This window comes from Staurois parvus, unplaced genomic scaffold (assembly GCF_062004578.1).
Source record: "Staurois parvus isolate SC_StPar_1 unplaced genomic scaffold, SC_StPar_1.0 ptg000562l, whole genome shotgun sequence".
Taxonomy (NCBI): Eukaryota; Metazoa; Chordata; class Amphibia; order Anura; family Ranidae; genus Staurois; species Staurois parvus.
Genome location: NW_028318358.1, coordinates 5,813,986 through 5,827,638, shown reverse-complemented (window position 1 = coordinate 5,827,638; position 13,653 = coordinate 5,813,986).

Below are 13,653 nucleotides of genomic sequence, written 5' to 3'. Positions count from 1 at the left end.
CAGCTGGAGGGCCTCCAGTTTTGACACCTGTGGTGTAGACAAATGCAATGTTTCGGAGCCACGCAGGGCCCCTTCATCAGGCAAGTGACAATCCACCAATCAGTGCACCAAAATGAAGTAAAACCCCGCCCATTGATGTCATAATGACATCAAAGCAAAATAATGGCCATGCATTTTCCGCCATTAGCACTGATGACCATTATTTTGTTTGATTGCTTTGACATCAGTTATTATTTAACCACTTGCCCCCTAGAAGATTTACCCCCCTTCCTGACCAGGCCATTTTTTTGCATTACGGGCTGCGTTACTTTAACTGACAATTGCACGGTCATGCAACACTACACCCAAATGAAATTTACATCCTTTTTTTCCCACAAATTGAACTTTCTTTCGGTGGTATTTGATCACCTGTGCATTTTTTATTTTTTTGCGCTATAAAAAAAAAAAGACCGACAATTTTGAGAAAAAAAAACAATATTTTTGACTTTTTGCTATTAAACATGTCCAGTAAAAAATGTAAACAATCTAATTTCGGCATAAATTTAGGCCAAAATGTCTTCTGCTAAAAAAAATCCCAATACGTGTAAATTAATTGGTTTACGTGAAAGTTATAGCATTTACAAATGGCGGTATATATACTGGGATTTTTTTTTTGTTACTAGTAATGGCGGCGATCAGCAACTTATAGCGGGACTGCGGTGGGCATTCTGGAGGGAACTGACATCACCAGTGACACCAATACAGTGATCAGTGCTAATAAAAAGCATTGACACTGTACTAATGGCACTGGGCAGGAAGGGGTTAACATGAGGGGCGATCAAAGGGTTAACTGTGTGCTGTTTTACTTTGGGCTGTGTCTGTGTGCTTCATGGTAAGCACACTGCTTTGAATGGCTGTGCTGTGCAGGAGCTGACAGGGAGAACTGTATTGTCTCCCCCGATCAGAGATGCTCAGCAATCACTGGCCACCGGCTAGTAATCACCGGCTGAGACCTGGCAATTGACAGCTGTGGCCGCGAATGGTGGCGCATGTAGGGCCTCACATGCGCCGCCTACCCAGTAATGCAAAATCACGTATATATATATATATATATACATGATTTTGCACCCGTGCCTCCCTGTAGCAGTATTTCTGTTATGGGGCAGGTGGGAAGTTGTTAAACAGAGTGTTCTGGTGGGCTTATGAGGTCATTGTGACTTCAAGGGGTGGGATTTTACTTCTGTTTGCTGTCTTGATTGGTGGATTGTTTGTTAAATACCTGCTGTTGTGTATTGCACTTGTCACTTTCCTGACAAAGTGGCCCTGTGTGGCTCTGAAACATTTCCTTTGTCTACACTATGTGAAGACTGAATAAATCTTTGGACCTGTTTGAGGAATCTGTGGTGTGCTGGGGACATTTTGTTACATCTCAATGTGGGTAAACACGTGGCAACTAGGCCTTAAACGCAGACCAGCGCCATCCACGACAGCTACATTCACACTGGTTCTTGCAGCAACTGAGTATGTGTTTTAGTGGGACATGGGTCTAATTTCTGGTCCCATCAGTTTACGTCACCTCCCCATCCCCTGGCTTCTGCTGAGACTCAGATAGACGCTATAATTTCTGGCCTGACAGCTCACTAGCCCCTTTACGAATCCACCAATACAAAACCACCTTTCTAGTATGGTTTTTAGCAGTATGTGGTAGTAATCAAGTATCAGTTTGCGAGACTGTGGCTGTGTATACGACTGGACAGCTGGCTGTACAGCAAAAATGTCTCCCTGTGGACCAGAGATAAAGCTCTGTTATCAGCGTAGTAAGAACTTGTACGGAGTATACTTATCTGGGCCATGCTGAGAGTATGCAAGCCTTTGCTGCTGTTCTGTTACATTTACATGTTACAGCATATAGATATGTATTGTATTCTTTTAATGTGACTGCTATTGTTCATGTGCCTGTTAAATTCCATGTGCATTGCCTAAATATAATTATTTGTTTGGTAATCCATTCATGATTGCTTGGAAGTGTTTGAAGCTGGATTAAAATACACATCTGTGCTTGTAGCTTGTAATAGGTCATGGATGCATCTGTTTATTAATATTCCTACCATCTATTCTCTTATAAAATGTAGGTACAGTAGCCAAGCTGGACTAACTATTGCCAAGGCGTGGACTCCAGCTCCTCCCATAGGATTCCAAGACATTTCTATAAATGCTGTTTCATAAATTCCTTGTGCCGTCTTCCATTTGGATATGCTTGCTACAACTGTTGAAGATCCAAAAGCTCAGCATCAACTGAAGTACACAAGAACAAAAATGTGACATTCTGCAGCTTTCCAGTCCTTAGATGTGGTGGCTGCGTTATCTTTTTTTTTTCAGTCTTTCTTTTTTTCCTTTATTATCTCCTGATGATCCTGCCACAAACACATTTTCAGTCCTAGGATAGCAACATCCACTCACTGTATTGTATGGAGGAGCAGGGTTGTTGCCTTAAGCTGGTCATAAATGATTCATTTTTTTATTAGCAAGTCATCGGGCTGAATGAAAAAAGTGAACAGATTGCTCCATCCACACAAGCAACGTGGATGGAGGAATCCCCTTGCTGAGATGTTGTATTCTGACAGCAGGACTCTCCGCTGTCAGAATACATGGACCAGCAACTCTGCTGCTCTAGGGTGGGTGGTTTGGACCAAAGAACACCCCCTTCCTTTCTCTAGTTCACATATAGAGAAGATGGAACAATGCTAACTGATAATCAGCAAAGACAGGCACAACAAAACATGTTCAATAGTAATTTAGGAGATCAAATGGAAACAAAAGTGGAACTATAAGTAAAATAAAATATCACATTTACGATGCAGTCTGTCAATAGCATGCACAGCATATTGTGGGTAAAGGGCTCTGTATATGGAGGTTTTCAATGTATTTATTTTATTGTTTGTTAAACTAGATTGCTGTTTCCTTTTTCCAACTATGTATCTCTGTAACAGCAGTCTTTTTTCTGCATCCCCCATAACATTAGTTTTATTACCTGTTGATCCTACCAGTAAGCCTGTTATTTTTACATTTCCTTTAACAGACCAAGCTGTCTAGCAAAAGTGGTACAAAAAGGAAAAATCTGTTTCCATAACTGCCTAAAGAGTGTTAGCTTAAGTTATTCTTTAATTTGTTAGTCAGTTATAAAAAATCTATCTAAATCTACTAGTCTATCTAACACAAACATCTCCACAGGCTGACAGATACTGCTGTGCAAGGGTGCCTAAATTGCTCCTCCATAAAGCATAGCCACCCTAAGGCTAGGTTCACACCTATGCAGTTTGTGTTTGATTCGTTTCTGCAGTGCGTTTTGTGTTGCCTTTTGCGTTTTTTGCACATGCGTTTTTGATGCTTTTTTTTCTTGTTGCTAGGCAGATTTAAAACGCAAAATGCAGCAAAAACGCATTGCATGCTTTTCTGCAGCGTTTCCATTGAAGTCTATAGAAACAAAAATACAACATTTTGTGTTTAAAAAAGTCCCTGACCCTTTCCAAAAAATGCACTGGGTGAAAATACAGAGATGGGAACGTGTCCCATAGGAGAATATTGTTAAATGGACAAAACGCTGCAGAAAACACTTAGGTGTGATCCTAGGGTTACACAAGACGTGCATCACTGGAAGGATTACCAGGTGAACTGAATATATAAAAAGACCAAGAAAAGAAAGCTAAGCTGCTTGTGTAAGCAAAGGGGGAATAGCTGTCACTGGGACAGGAAGGAATGGACAACATTATAACAACGTACGATTTTCTAATCGTTTCATGCTCACAAACATGTTTTTTTTTGGTTTGACTCACCACTGAAGATATTTCCTATCTCTTGCTGCCCTTATAGGATGTGAAAGTAAATTTCCACAAAAGGGGCATAGACAGTAAAAAAAAGCCTGACAGAAGCTGTAAATCTTCCCTGTAGACATTTGATCTCCTCTACTTTTGCCTAGGATATATTGGAGGGGAATTAAAAAAGAGTGTCACAGACAATCTTTAGAATTCCCTTGCACCTCCACACCAAAATTGTTGATGTTTGCATTAACAGATTAATGCGCCATGTGGAGCAGGTGCATTAATCTGTTTTAGGAGGTGGCCAGACACTGTCGTCAGTGCTGCCCAACACACACAGGCACATAGGTGAGGAGTTTCATGGTGAGGTGCATGAAGCCTGATGGAGAACTGACAGAGTAGTTCCCCAACATGTCTGCTTTGCTTTTGATTGACAGCACAAAACAGGTGCTGCAACCCTGAAGTTGGTCTGGTGGAGCATGATGGGAACTCTGAGACTAGTTCTTCATCAGGTCTACCACCAAAGTGACTCATCATTGAACAAATAAGGGCACAGGCATATTTGGACAATATCAGCCTGTATCCCCGAACCCTTTTTTTTCCTTATAGCTTTGGGCCTGGGTATAACCTGGCTGATAGCTGAATGGGGTTATGGATAGAGCCCTGTGCAGGGAGCTGTCACATTAATGAATCCTTCCCAGCACAGACATGTCCCACTCTGAGCATTGGAGTCTCACTGTACGCCAGCTCAGGGTATCAGTAGAGGAAGTTGACAAGGCAGCAACTGAAGGACCTTAGGTGGCTTCCCACATTAGATCCAAAATGTATCCTCAGCCAAACTAAGGCAAGCTAAATGCAGGGATGAGTGAATATAAATCTTTACAATATCCCAAATGTATAGGAGCCTTTGGAAGTAGGAGCAAAAAAAAAAAAACTAGATACCAGTGACAGTGGTTCAACTCAAAGTGAAAATGAATTGGTATTATAAATGCCAAATCAATTAGGTTATAGGCATCTCTTATGGTCACGTTCTCAGCCATCTGCTGAGCATTGCCTTTGACAATGCTTACAGGTGTATGAATCAATGGATTAAACTACAATTAATGTGACTGTAAAGGTTAGTTGTTTTTTTATTTTAGAATAATAAACTTGTTATGCTTACCTGCTCTGTGCAATAGTTTTTCCACAGAGTGGCCCCGAACCTCCTCTGTGGGCCCCCACCGGCTCTCCCAGCTTCTCCCCCCTTTTGATTGTCCCCATAGCAAGCTGCTTGCTATAGGGGCGTTTGTGGGAGCTCGATCGTGAGCTGAGCTATGTGCATCTATCGACACACACTGTGTGGCTTGGCTCCACCCCCCCCCCCCGCTCCCTCCTCACAGGTTTTTAAAGAAACAAGAACTGAGCTTTGGAAGTTGTGGCCAAAAAAGACAGACAGAGGGCAAAGGACTAGAATTGCCTATGGTCTACCTGAAGCTGATCTTCTACCCCTTTATTGACTTACCATGCCTTGTCCTGCACTGTGACTCTATGTTGAGGTGTCCATGTTGTTACAAGCTTGCCCTTCTTCATGTCAGAGTTTATATCAAGAAGAACAGTGGACAGCATAGTAGTATATGTGTAAGAGGCAACAGTGACTTAGATCTCTCACATCTGATATACCGCTTTGAGGCTGTAGGTACAGGAGTGTCTAGCCACATTCACATACCAAGAAGTACATTGCTTTATTCCAGAGGAATTCCAGATAAAAGGTATATTTTTAGGGTTCTGCTTAGGCTAAATGTGTCAAACACAAGGCCTGCGGGCCAAATCCAGCCCGCCAGGCCTTTTTATGTGGCCCTTACACCTCTCTTGCAGCTGTGGTACTCTCCTCATCTCCATCCCCACCTTGTATCAGCAGTTGGAAGCAGAGTATGGGACAGAACTCCTCCACCAGATCCTGCTTTTCTCCATGCAGCTGCAAAGAGGCTTGTCTATGTCCCCCGTCTCATCAGTCAGCAGTAGAGAGCAGGACAGAACTTCTACAGATTGTGCACCTCTCTGTTCTGCAACAGTATCCCCTCATCCCTGGTCTCAGGGTTTCAGTAGGCTTCAGCAGCTGACTCCTGCCCTCCTCTGGTCCTCCTCCAGACCCTGCACTTTCTGCTTCCCAGCAGCAACACATGGTAAAGGGGGTTGCATTGTGATGTAAGGGAGGGTGGGGTATTCTTGACTTCTGATGGTGGGGGGCTCTTGACATCTGATGTAAGAAGGGGTGCTACATCTAGTCTTACAGATACAATTGGCCCTTTGAGGGCAACCATAATGCGGATGTGGCCCATGATGAAATTGAGTTTTACACCCCTGGCTTAGGCAGAATGTATACTTCTAAATGTTTCTCATATAAGATATCAGATCTTCCTTTGTTGAGTTCATTTCCACTTTAACTAGTAAGAGACCACCACATTTACACAAGGAATTTACTGTGAAAATTATTACTGTGATTGTGTTTTCACATTTATTAGCATGTGTTATGGAATCTGATCACAATATAGTCACATTTCAGTAGGTATGGGCTGGCTGACATGGATATTATATAGTATAAACATTAAGGCTACGTTCACACTAGCGTTGTGTGCAGGTGGCAGAGAGGCGTTTGGGAAGCGTTTTTACCGCTTCCCAAATGCCTCGGACAATCCTGCACATTGCAGCACATGGTGCTGTTCTAACAGGAGAGTTAGCGTTGTGGCAAAACAGACGCCTGTGGTCAAGTCAGGAGGCGTTGAAGCCTCCTATTCTAGTCTATGGTGCCGCTCCGCAAACGCCCGGCCGGCGTTTGCGGCGCGGTTGCGACATGGTTGTGGGGCGTTTGCGGAGCGGTAACACCATTTAAACTTCATTATAGGCGTTTGTGGGGCGTTTTTAACGCTCGGCAAACGCCTAGCAACCTCCGCTAAACTGCTCCGCAAACGCCGGAACAACGCTATAGGGGCGTTTGGCAAGCGTTGGTAAAATAGTCAAGTGTGAACGAGCCCTAAAGTGAGTTGGAAATAAAAAATTTGCTTTAAAGTAGTAGCGAGCAAGCATCTCTCCTAAGCTAACTCCACTTTAACGGGGAAAAAATAGCAAATAAAATAAATAATATAGCATATCCAATGCTGTAATTGAATGTTATTAAAAATGACCTTTCCTTTCCAATCTACAGCACAAGAATTTGGTAAAATGCAATATGGCAACCTGGAAGAGTTCTCTATTCATATAGTATATGGAACATCCCTTCAGAAATGTAATTTACTACTTTCCTCAACGTCCTGCAGGCACCACCGTGTGTGCCTGGCTGATGGAGTAGTAAGAAGTCACAGTAAGAGTCAATCCTGCAGTGTGATGGTGTTGTGTGGCAGATCCAGCAGCATCTGTACAGGAAAAGACGGTGTAACCAGCCTGGAGCGCACCAGGCGGACGTGACGTCACCGGAAGAGGCGGAGGGTCAGTTGGATCACAAGACACAGACGTGGGACAAGCAGGCTATGCGCTCGGAGTCTCTAGCTCCTTCTATTGGCCAAAAGGATTAATCACCCAGAGGAGAATTTTTTTTTTTTCAACAAAAGTGGGGTTACACTATAAAGGGGAATTACACAGTGCATAATGGCAGTATTTTCAATGCAAAACTGCCAAAACTACCATACCGTACTTTATATAGTAAAATAGTGCATGTTTAACATGTTTTTGTCTTTTATTAAACCCAAATTTGAACAAGGACATTAGCAGACTGTTAGAGATTATGCATTTAACCTTACAGAACAGACAGTGCACAGTCCTCATGTGTTTATCTGCTGCTTCTCTGCTAACAGGGAACAGGAACTTTATTATAGAGAAATTCCAACACCCGCACTCAACAACTACCCCTTATATTAGTCCCATTTTGGATATCAGTCCAATGAATCTGTTTCTTGTAATCAGTTTTGTCAAATGCACATGCAAATGATCCACTTTTGTTGGGTTGGAAGTCTTTGCATCTCATCCCATGACTCTGGCTCTGGTTTAAATGCTATGCGAGCAAAAGGACAAAAGTTTGTCTGGGATGCCTTGCTATTGCTTCTGGTGCATTTCCTGAGTGAAGTCTCTCGTGGCCTGGTTTCATATTTTATAGTATTTGGATTGTCTGCATTAATTTTTATTTCTGTGTCATTTTGTTGCTTGTCTTCATGTGACACTGATGTGGAATTTCTCTCAGTTTCAAGGGTTGGTGCTAGTTCATTCAATTTTGAAAACATTGTAGTTTCATCTGTAATTTTACACTTTGCAAGTAAGATATCCCCTTTAGTGATGGCACAACTGTTACCTTGGAAGGTCACTACATTGCCTTGTTTTTTGAGCTTCTTCACTGACAGAGATTAGTTTCAAGAGCAGGGACATATAGGACATTTTTCACAAGTATCTTTCTGGTGACACTCTGGGAAATATGACAATAAAGAAAACCGTCTCCTATTCCTTTTGATTCCATTATTTGCCCATTAGCTGTCTTGATTTTTTTCCCTTTTACTCTGTTCAAGGTGAATAAAGAAATTTCTGTCATTTGTCATGTGACTCATAGCTCCTAAATCAACACACCATGCCTACAAAGATAAGGTGCTTTTGGATTGAAAAACATATTAATTGTCTGAAGAAAAATCGGTTTCTTCCTTCACACTTTTAGCCTTTTGCAGTTTAGTTTATTTTTGCATTCTAGATTTCAGATTCTAAAGATCTGTTTTAAATGACTTTGTTTCTTGCACACAAAGCATTCACATTTCTTGGTGAATGTTACTCTTTTTATTCCTATTTTGCATTTTTAACCACTTCAATACCGGGCACTTTTACCATCTTCCTGCCCAGGCCAATTTTCAGCTTTCAGCGCTCTCACACTTTGAATGACAATTGCGCGGTCATGCAACGCTGTACCCAAACTCAATTTTTATCATTTTATTCAACCAACTAGAGCTTTCTTTTTATGGTATTTAATCACCACTGGGATTTTTATCTATTGCTAAATTAATTAAAAAATGTTGAAAAAAATACACATTTTTCTTTGTTTCTGTTATAAAATTTTGCAAATAAATAATTTTTCTTCATAAATTTAGGCCAAGGTGTGTTCTTCTACATTTCTTTGATGAAAATAACACAAATAACCCAAATAAGTATTTATTATTTAGTCTGTAGGAAAGTTATAGAGTTCACAAACTATGGTATGTCTGAAATTCGATCAATCCTGAAGTACTGAGGCCCAAAAATGTCAGAACAGTACAGATATCCCCCACTTTTTGCAAAGTAGACAGTCCAAAGTATTTAGTAAGAGGCATGGCGAGTTTTTTGAAGTTGTCATGTTTTTTGCCATAATGTTTTGGAAAATGAAGAAATTAAAAAAATTATTTTCACAAATTTGCAAAATTGACAACTTTTTTTTTTACATACTGTCACCAGTGCAGTACAGTGTCATCATATAATTGGTGTGGAGGTGATCAGAGACACTGAATGGTGACAGTACAAAAAAAAGAAAATGTATTTTTTATTACATTTTGTTTCTTTTTTTTACGATTTGTTTTACATAATACACTATAACCAGAGTAGTATATTGTTACCATAGTAACATTGTACTACTCTTGGAAAATGATCAATATTTTTTTTTTTTACACATTATGATTTCTTATAGCAAAGAATTTCTTTGCTATAAGCAAGCATTTAAATGAATGAAATCGATTAATTCAGGTTTTTTTGTTGTGATTAGCTGTGATTGGCCACGACTAATCACATGACACAGATGGGCTGTGATTGGCCCAGTCTGTACATGTAATCACTGTGACCAATCACATCTAGTGACACAATTGCATACAATGGATGGCATGAAAGGAATCCATCCATTGTTTACAATTGTCATGTGACCTGCTGTGATTGGTTACAGCAGGTCACATGGTACTGACAATGGGCCAGTACACAGATCTGTCATTGACTGTGTTCGGGGTACACAGCTGATGACAGATGTCACCACAGCATGGCCCCGCGGGCACACACGAAGAGCGATCCGGGAAGGACTTCATACTATGCCCACCCGCATTGACGAGAGTCCCGCTCGGCCGTCATTCTGCTATTGGTTGGGCAGCAACAGGTTAAACCAGACTCTGTGACAGAGGCACCATCACTATTAATGATTTCTGTTTTATGCTTATATTCATCCACAAGCTTTTTTTGCTTTTAACATATTCCAATCTCAGTTCATCATCTGGATTTGCATCAAGTGCTGTGACAAGTGTTTCATAACTTATTGGTAAAAAGTAATAGTACTGCAACATGAAAATGTTTTATGTCATCTCCTATGCTGCTCAGCGTTCTACCATTTTCAAGGTGTACCCTATGTAATCTTGCATATATACTGGCCTTTCATCAGCTTGGTTTGGTATAGCTTTCAAATCAAATACAGGTTGTTTCTGAGATTTTCTTTCATGCACCTTTTGTAATTACTTTTTGTAATTCTTCCCACATTTCTTTAGCAGTTTCACACTTACATATATGTATGATTTGATAATCTTCTATGCTAAGAGGGATTGTGCTCTGAGCTTTCTGATCTTTCTCCATCCACTTATCTGAAGGGTGATCTGACCTGCCTTAATTTATACATTTCCACATACATTCTCTTATTAGCAGCAATTTCATCTTGAATTTCAAAAACTAGTAGTTTTGGTTTGTCAGATTTGCAAATGAAAGCTTTGTTGTAGCTGTGTTATTGGCCATTTTCTTTTATTCTGTTGCAGTCTTCTTTCTGTTGCTGTATCTTGAACTCATTTGCTGTAGTTGGCTCTGACTGGGTTTCTGGGCCTATAACCTGTTAGATATTCTGTATATAGCCCTACAGAACAGACAGTGCACAGTCCACGTGTGTTTATCTGCTGCTTCTCTGCTAACAGGAAAAATTAACTTTATTATAGAGAAAAGACATAATTAGAGATGAGCGAAGTATTCAAAAATTCGATTCAACTGATTCGGCGAATTCGTGGAAAAATTTCGATTCGAGTCGAATATATTCGCTGCGAATTTACCTTATAAAAGGGTGTTTCTAGGCTTCAGAGAGCCTTTATATTAGTGCAGAACACTGTACCTTTAATTTAAATGCCCTTGGAGTCTGCTGGGGAAGAGAAATGATACTGACAGTCAGTATGACATGCAGATGAGTGCCGTCGATCTTAGAATCACCGCACACTTCACTCATTTGGGCAGTCACGGGGCCAAAACCAGAGTGTGGAGCCACAGTGTGGCGGTGGAGGCAGCAGCAATGGGAGGCCATACAGCACCCTATGACAAAAATGGAAACCACCAGCAGTGTGAGGAGACCTGAAAGTGGCACATGGCAGAGTGTGGCGATGGAGACAGCAGCAATGGGAGGCCGTACAGGGACCCATGACACACTCTGGACCTGGCAGCAGCATGAGGAGGCGGTACAGGGGCCCATGACAGATTACGGGCCTGGCAGCAGCATGAGGAGTCGGTACGGGGGCCCATGGCAGATTAGGGGCCTGGCAGCAGCTATGGGAGGCCCGTAATCTGCCAGCACCCTATGACAAAAAATGGAACACACCAGCAGTGTGAGGAGACCTGAAAGTGGCACATGGCAGAGTGTGGCGATGGAGACAGCAGCAATGGGAGGCCGTATAGGGACCCATGAGAGACTTTGGACCTGGCAGCAGCATGAGGAGGCGGTATAGGGGCCCATGGCAGATTAGGGGCCTGGCAGCAGCTATGGGAGGCCCGTAATCTGCCAGCACCCTATGACAAAAAATGGAACACACCAGCAGTGTGAGGAGACCTGAAAGAGGCACATGGCAGAGTGTGGCGATGGAGACAGCAGCAATGGGAGGCCGTACAGGGACCCATGAGAGACTCTGGACTTGGCAGCAGCATGAGGAGGCGGTATAGGGGCCCATGGCAGATTAGGGGCCTGGCAGCAGCTATGGGAGGCCCGTAATCTGCCAGCACCCTATGACAAAAAATGGAACACACCAGCAGTGTGAGGAGACCTGAAAGTGGCACATGTTTGGGGCATGATTCATGGCGGATTTAGTCAGTTGTGTCAGGAACTGGTGGTTTGAAATCCAGACTAATCCACGCCTGATTCATTTTCACAAACCTGAGTCTCTCCACACTTTGGGTGGATAGTCGTGTCCTCCGCGGAGTTACAATACCTCCTGCCGCACTAAACACGCGCTCCGATGCCACGCTACTGGCCGGGCATGACAGCCTTTCAAGGGCAAATTCAGCTAGTTGGGGCCAAAGGTCAAGTTTCGTTGCCCAGTAGTCAAGGGGATTGTCTACCTCGGTTGGAAGGGTGCTGTCCAAGTAGGCCTAAGCCTGTTGTTTGAGGTCCTGCTCCAGGTCCACCTGATGCTGCTGCTGCTGCGGCTGGTTAGTAGTTTCCTCACTGCGCTGGTGAAGAAAGCTACTCATCATCGACTGCAGACTGAGGCAGCTGCTGCTGGTGGAGCTGCCACTGCTCCTACCACCCCACCCCTCCCCTGCTGCCATGGCAGCGGAACGCGAGCGCACAGGGCCCACAGTGTCTGAGGATGGACGTTGGCGCAGAAAGGCAGAGACCAGCTGACTACATAGGTGGTTTTTATAGTACGTTATTTTGGCCTCCCTCTCAGCAGGTGTGAAAAAGGCCACCATTTTTGAACGGTAGCGAGGGTCCAACAAGGTGGACAGCCAAAAGTCATCCCTCTGTCTGATGGTTATTATTCGGCTGTCGGTACGCAAGCAAGCGAGCATGCTATGGGCCATTTGTGCCAAGGAATGCGAGGGACTCCCTGCCTCCATCTCCACAGCATACTGCCACGGTGCGTCTGGGTCCTCTGTCTCCTCTTCCTCCTCCTCTACCAGATGCTCCTGCTCCTCCACTCCTGTCCGCTGAGTGGAAAAACCACCCATTTCACTCAATAATTCCTGAGCACCAATGTCCTCCTCTACCTCCTCCTCTTCTTCCTGTCCTGCCCCCACAGGGGTCATGTGGCGTTGAGATCTGTGCGCCACGTCTACTGCACCCTGACCAGCCATTGTTAACAGCATTTGTTCCAGGACGTGCAACAGAGGAATGACGTCGTCCATCCCATAGTCCTGCCGACTCACGAATAGCGTGGCCTCCTCAAAGGGCCTGAGCAAGCGCAGGTGTCACGCATGAGCTGATAATGGCTGACATCTAAGTTACACAGGGAGTACCTTTATCCGCTTTTAACATCAGGAAATCTGTGATGGCCTTTCGCTGTTCGTAAAGGCGGTCTAACATATGTAGGGTTGAAATCCACCTTGTTGCAACGTCACAGCATGAGGAGTCGGTACGGGGGCCCATGGCAGATTACGGGCCTGGCAGCAGCAATGGGAGGCCCGTAATCTGCCAGCACCCTATGACAAAAAATGTAACACACCAGCAGTGTGAGGAGATCTGAAAGTGGCACATGGCAGAGTGTGGCGATGGAGACAGCAGCAATGGGAGGCCGTACAGGGACCCATGAGAGACTCTGGACCTGGCAGCAGCATGAGGAGGCGGTATAGGGGCCCATGGCAGATTAGGGGCCTGGCAGCAGCTATGGGAGGCCCGTAATCTGCCAGCACCCTATGTCAAAAAATTGAACACACCAGCAGTGTGAGGAGACCTGAAAGTGGCACATAGCATGAGACACTGTGGACCTGGCAGCAGCATGAGGAGGCGGTACAGGGGACCATGGCAGATTAGGGGCCTGGCAGCAGCTATGGGAGGCCCGTAATCTGCCAGCACCCTATGTCAAAAAATTGAACACACCAGCAGTGTGTGAGGAGACCTGAAAGTGGCACATGGCAGAGTGTGGCGATGGAGACAGCAGCA